Raw genomic sequence first — 6,000 nt, 5'->3', positions numbered from 1 at the left:
CATACAATCAATGATTACAGGAGGAAGTACCCACTTTCAAATCCAATTCATAAATTATTAATATAGCTTTATTCGGAAAGTTAAACACAACCACAATACTCGGAATCTAATCAACCACAATCACATGAAAAGATTAAGAAGATGGATATAGAAAGTAGATGGTGGCGAACTGTTGACTAAGGTGAACGATGTTTCCCATATCTGTCTGAAGGTCACTGCCAAAACAAACCTAAAAACCCTATTGGATTGAGCTACTGATCTGATTCTAATATCAACACGACTGGCATATACAAGGTAACCAGCAGTCGACAAACTTAATTCTAGATCAATTCACTGGCATATACAAGGGAACTGATAGACACATTTTTGTGTTTAATTTGATCTCAATACTATATATTGTTGGCACTCGAGTTTGTACTAATTTTGGTGTTTTATGTGTTTGTAGGCACTTTTGGAAAATAAACATTTTTTGGAAAATTCGGCTCGAAAAGTTGGTAAAAGCCCCGGAGGACACGTGTTATTCGAACTCTCATCGTTGGATAAGGGGCACCTCAATTACTAAGGGGCACCCCGGGTCACCCCAAAGGCAGCTGCTATTCGCACCCCAGTTCTGGTTAGGGGGGAGGACATCTTCTTCCCAAATTCAAAAACCAAAAATTGGCGGGAAAAAAATACTATCAACTGGCAGATGTTTTGTTGGAATTTTTGAACGTGTTCTAGGGCGATTCAATGGCTGATTTTTGGTAGGAAGTTGTGATATGTCCTACCAAACACGTTTTGGGCTTTTGGTTCGATCAAATTTGGCCAGAATTAGCTGGATAATTCACGGAATGCAAAACAGGGAAACACGGGTTGAACACGGGATTGGAGAAGATTTGAGCGTGTTCTGCTCATGCATGAGGGCTCTAGCAACATTGTGGGTCGTGTGTAAACATTTCTAGAGTGACCAGGATGGAAATCTACGCGTGAGAAGCTAAATCAGGGAAGAAAATATTCCCAGAATATTTTTTCATCAAACCGAGTTAAGAGAGAATTATCTCGAGTTATAGCGAGACTTCTTGATCCTGTGGAGTATATATAGAGTGCTGGGGACTCATAGAAGAGGTGTCGAGAGTCTGGGGGGCTGAGGAGAGCCAGAGAAGAAGAAATTCGAGTTTTCCCAAACTCGGTTTCTGCTGCTGCTGATGATGATGAACATGAAGAACACGAAGAACAGACCTGCACCAGCAGTCGTTTTTCTACAGTAATAACGACTCACACCTGTGAGTCGTACATCAGGCAGTCTTATTTGCCACAGCGTTTGCGACACAGCTGCAGCAGTCTTATTTTGTCACTGAGGGTCGTAGTTCTCTGGTTTTATTATATTTCTCATATTCTCATCATTTGTAAACCATTTTTGAGCATCAATGAAATTCTTTGAGAGGTTTTCCAACATGATGAGCGGATAATTCTCTCGTAACCAAAGCAATGGATGAAGCTATTCACACATGAACAATGGGTAACTATTTCATTTTCTCTAATATTTAATTATAATTCACTCAATCACTGCTTTGGCAGAGTTCTTAAAAGTTTACATAATTTTCTTCATTAGTTGTGATTCAATTAGATAAGTTATGCTTTGGTTAGATAATCTATGCTTAAGGGATACAATTAATTTTTGAGAATATGTTTGATTATTTGTGGATTAAGAAATAAAGGATTAAAAGGATAATTAGAGTTATGAAATATTTAACATCATTCATGTGTAATAGTGGATCCTAGTGTCTTGGTTACCTCTCGCCCACTTTGTTAATATTTTTGTATATAATTTTATTAAATCTTTAAATTTAATCTTCACAAGTCCGAGAGTTTGAACCTCATTACTACAACAACAATAAAAAACTTAATCATTTTGGCGCCGCCGACGCGGATTTGTGCTTAGGTAGAATTTTTAGGTTTTTTTTTTTATTTCAGTTGTTCTTTTTACGTTTCTTTGGGTGTGTCTTTGTATTACAGGTTTGAAGTTGGATACTAAAGACTTGGAATCAAAGCTTAAAGCCAAAAGAGAAGGAAAAAGACAAAGCAAAAAAAAAAAAAACGAAAGAAAAATTAAAAAAAAAAGAGAGATTTATTTTATTTTATTTTTTTAGAGACCTTCCATTTTTTGTAATTATTTTTTTTTATTTTTATTTTCTTTTCTTTTGCACTTTACTTGGACTTGGACAATTATTTTTTTAAACCCTAAGGAAGGGTACATTAAATATAAAACTGTTTGCAGGGAAGGACGACGATTACAATATCGTCTCGGCCCCTCGGGTTCGCACATGACATAGGAGTCGTGGCCCGAGTCGACTTCAGCGGTTCTTCGCCCGTCTGGTACGGGAGGTAAGCTTTCGAAACACCCGTGAATCCCCTGTCAGCGGGTTTATTGTATGCCTTAAGGTGAATATATGCTGAGGATTTGAATACGGTTGTTTTAATTTCCTAGTAAAGGGCAAGGCCTGGCCAAATTAAGATAAGGACTCGGATTTCATCATCACCGTTTCCTTCTTGCCCCTTAGGAAAACGAAACCAAACGCGAACCTAAGCTTAAAATTTTGACTAGAACGAGACCTATAGGGTAACGAGCTTAATAGGAAAGTCGTTCGAAAAATATTGGTTACTCTTTTAGCATACTTCGAAGTTCATGATGGTTTCTGTGAGTTGAATGCGTGACTGCGCCGCCTTGTGATAGCGGTGAGGCCTTGGGTATCAAAGCTCCACTGAGCTTCCCTCGCCTCAATTCAACTTACTTTGACTCGGATTGATTCCAGAGGGGTTTGCTTAAATTGTAACGAATTCCCTTTCGAAGGATTAGAAGCTGGTCTAGAAACAATCTAAGTGGAGCCATCATGCTTGTTGTTTGCTAGATTTTATAGGTTTGATTTGGTCGAGTCAGCCTTGTTTGTGATTGTGTAGAATTCCCTTGCAATTAAGAATGTCGAACTGGTATGATAGAAGCCAATACAATGATTATCGACCTGAATTTGAATATGGACATCATCCTTTCTATGACCATGTTGGGAATAGTGGTTGGGAACGCCATCATTTGGAAGGATATGGGTCATACCCTGGTGAGCCCAATTACTATCCACACATGCATCAGTCTTACGAGCAAGAAGATTATAGTACTAGTTCTTCGTCTCTAGAGGATACAATCAAACTATTGAAAAGTAGTCCTTTTTATGATCCCTTGTTCCTATTCCTCCTTTAGAAGAGTCCCTCAGGGAGTTAGCTGAGTCGACGCGTAAGTTAGCTGAGATGAATAGTGTAATTCTAGACGAAAGAACTACAATAATGAGTGAACTTTCTATAGAGGAATCCCTCTGATGGCTGAGACGAACGAAAGACTTGCTCGAAATAATCTTACTTTCCAATATAGTGTTTCCAATAATACCCTTAAAAATGAGGATAGTTATTTTCATAATCAAGATGACAAGGTTAGAATTGGTAGCACTACTTGTTTTGATGAGGTTCGATCTTTTTCATGTTATTATGATGAGGATAGTGTTGATGGAGAATCATACTTATGTAGGAATAGTGATCAGGAAATGGTTACTCCAATTGAGCTTTACAATGATAATATTATTTCTAGTTCAAATCCAAATAATTTTAATAATTATTCACCTATTCAAAAGGACGAGGATTTGACTAGAGATACCCTCGTTTTAGACGATGTAGTATTTCCTGTTTACAAAGCCGATAATGATTTAGAGGAACGAGTTTATTCTGAGAATAATGTTTTAGAGTCTAGCGATTTAGAAACAATAGTCTTAGACGAAGAAGATGAACTCGTAGATGAGGATGATGAGTGGATGAGAACCTGACTTAGAAGAATCAATTGACCATTTCCAGGAATCTGATGACCTAGAAATTAGGGAAGTTGTGACTAGTCTTTCTAGAGACACAAAAACTCTAAGTTTGGGGGTGATTATCATTCTCCATGTGCTTTAACTCTTAGAAAGTTCCCTCGTGTAGGACTTGACATTTATGCCTCAACCATATTACAAGATTATCTTCATACATGTTTTCCCGAACCTAATGATGTCCATAGAGAAGCTCAGTTGTTAGAAACCCATCCTCTGGTTGATATGGTTAACCCAGGCTATGATACCAAGATTGACTTTGTTTTCCCACCAAAAACTTTTCTTCCAATTGTGGGAACATATGATTTTCAGATGTGTCGGATATTAAGTTTTGAGACTAAACCTAATTACTTTAGGATATTAGGGTCGACACATTTTCTTAAGAATGACCATTATTATGGTCAACTTTGTGAGTCTAATCTAATTGACTCAGAGGATCCCCAATTATTCAGGTTGTTGTTATGTGCTTCTAAGTTCTCAGTTGAGTTTTTCCAGACTCTAATACCTGAACCGGATCTTAGATTTGAGGAAATCCAACCGATGAAAACCTTTTATTTAGACCCTTTTATAGAGCCTGAACCTGAACCACAACTAGATGTAGTTGTCTTAAGCAAGGGTATGTTCGGTATCTTCTTGGTTTGTTGCAGTTTCCTCTTCTTGTGGGTAACACTTTTTGATCCAGATGACCCACAGTTATTCCGGCTACTACTATATGATTCTACGTGGTGACTAATCCTTGCTTAGTTTGGCTGAAGACTTTAAACTTAGCACTTCTTGGGAGGTAACCCAATATTCATGCGACATGGTAATATCTTTCCTTATCTCTTTTGCTTCATTGGTAACAGTTTCTCCTTGTTCATGCTTTTAATTTTATCTTTGGAACATCGAGGAAAATGTTAGATTTAAGTTTGGGGGTATGGGAGAAACTTTTTAGTTGCACTTTTGAAACTTCTAGCGTCACATGGTATCCGGTTAGCTAAGTTTACATACTGTTTCTCACCGAAAAGATAGAAATTGGAATGCTAGAGATAACAACTTATTGAGACATTAGAGAAAAAGACATTGAGATCCTTGAAATTCAGGAGAGAACTTGTTCCTTTTAGAGGGTAACCGTGATGGACCTAACCATACATGATGGAAAGGCAAGTAGGTCAGGGAAATGCCAGAAAGACAAAGCAACCTCACAATGTAGTCTTAGTTACTGGATTGCGACTCTCTCTCAGTAGAAACTTATCATCATCAACAAGCGGAGCGACATCAAAATCTATGAAGAAAGTTGAAGACGTTCTAGGTTTAGAAGCAACAATAGAAGAGAATAATTCAAAAATCAAAGTTGAAGTTATAAGAGCAAATTATATAAGTTGTTAGAATCCATGATACCAAGACATCACAAGTTGCAAAGATCCAAGTTTTGAAAGTCCTTCGCTCATGGCCATGTAAAATTTTGTCTTGTAATTTTTTGTTTTCAAAAAAAAAATGTGAAAAATGAAAAAAAAAAATGAAAAAAAAATGTGAAAAAAATGAAACATCGTTACGTTCTTTTTGTTCAATAAGGCCACGGGGAAGAAGAAATTTATAAGTCAAGCAAGAAATCGAAGAGAAGAGTTAATTGTCAAGGTTCTATGAGGTTCGAGAGTTTATCATCAACAGTTGAAGACCGAAGAAGGCGTTGTTTCTACTGAGCACTGTGAGAGAGTCGAAGAAAGATGCATTTTGGTTGCTTTGTTAGTCTGCTTTCAATCTGGCACAAAATCTTTCTAGCACTGGTTTAACTCATCACATGTAATTAGTCCAGCTGTGTAGCAGATGTCCCTCTCATTTTTATCTCTCTCCTAATCTTATCCAGCTGTAAAGCAGCGGACGCATCTTACAATGTTTATCTAATTGTGTAGCGGATATCTCTTTATCTAGCAGTCGTCTGGATGTGTCTCCCCTTTTCTTCAGCCAGCTTTAGAGCTGACACCTTTAATTTCTCTGGCATTCTATTTACTTGGAGATAGGTTGAGAATATGTATGTCCTCATAGCTCTTTGGATACTTGTGACCAATTAGGAGAAAAGGTTTTGTGGGTACACCTCTAGTAAACCCTCCGGAGACAACACTCCGCCGCTAGGGCC

The sequence above is a fragment of the Papaver somniferum genome, chromosome 4, assembly GCF_003573695.1.
Source record: "Papaver somniferum cultivar HN1 chromosome 4, ASM357369v1, whole genome shotgun sequence".
NCBI classification, from domain to species: Eukaryota; Viridiplantae; Streptophyta; class Magnoliopsida; order Ranunculales; family Papaveraceae; genus Papaver; species Papaver somniferum.
Note: the sequence above shows the minus strand (reverse complement) of the source record.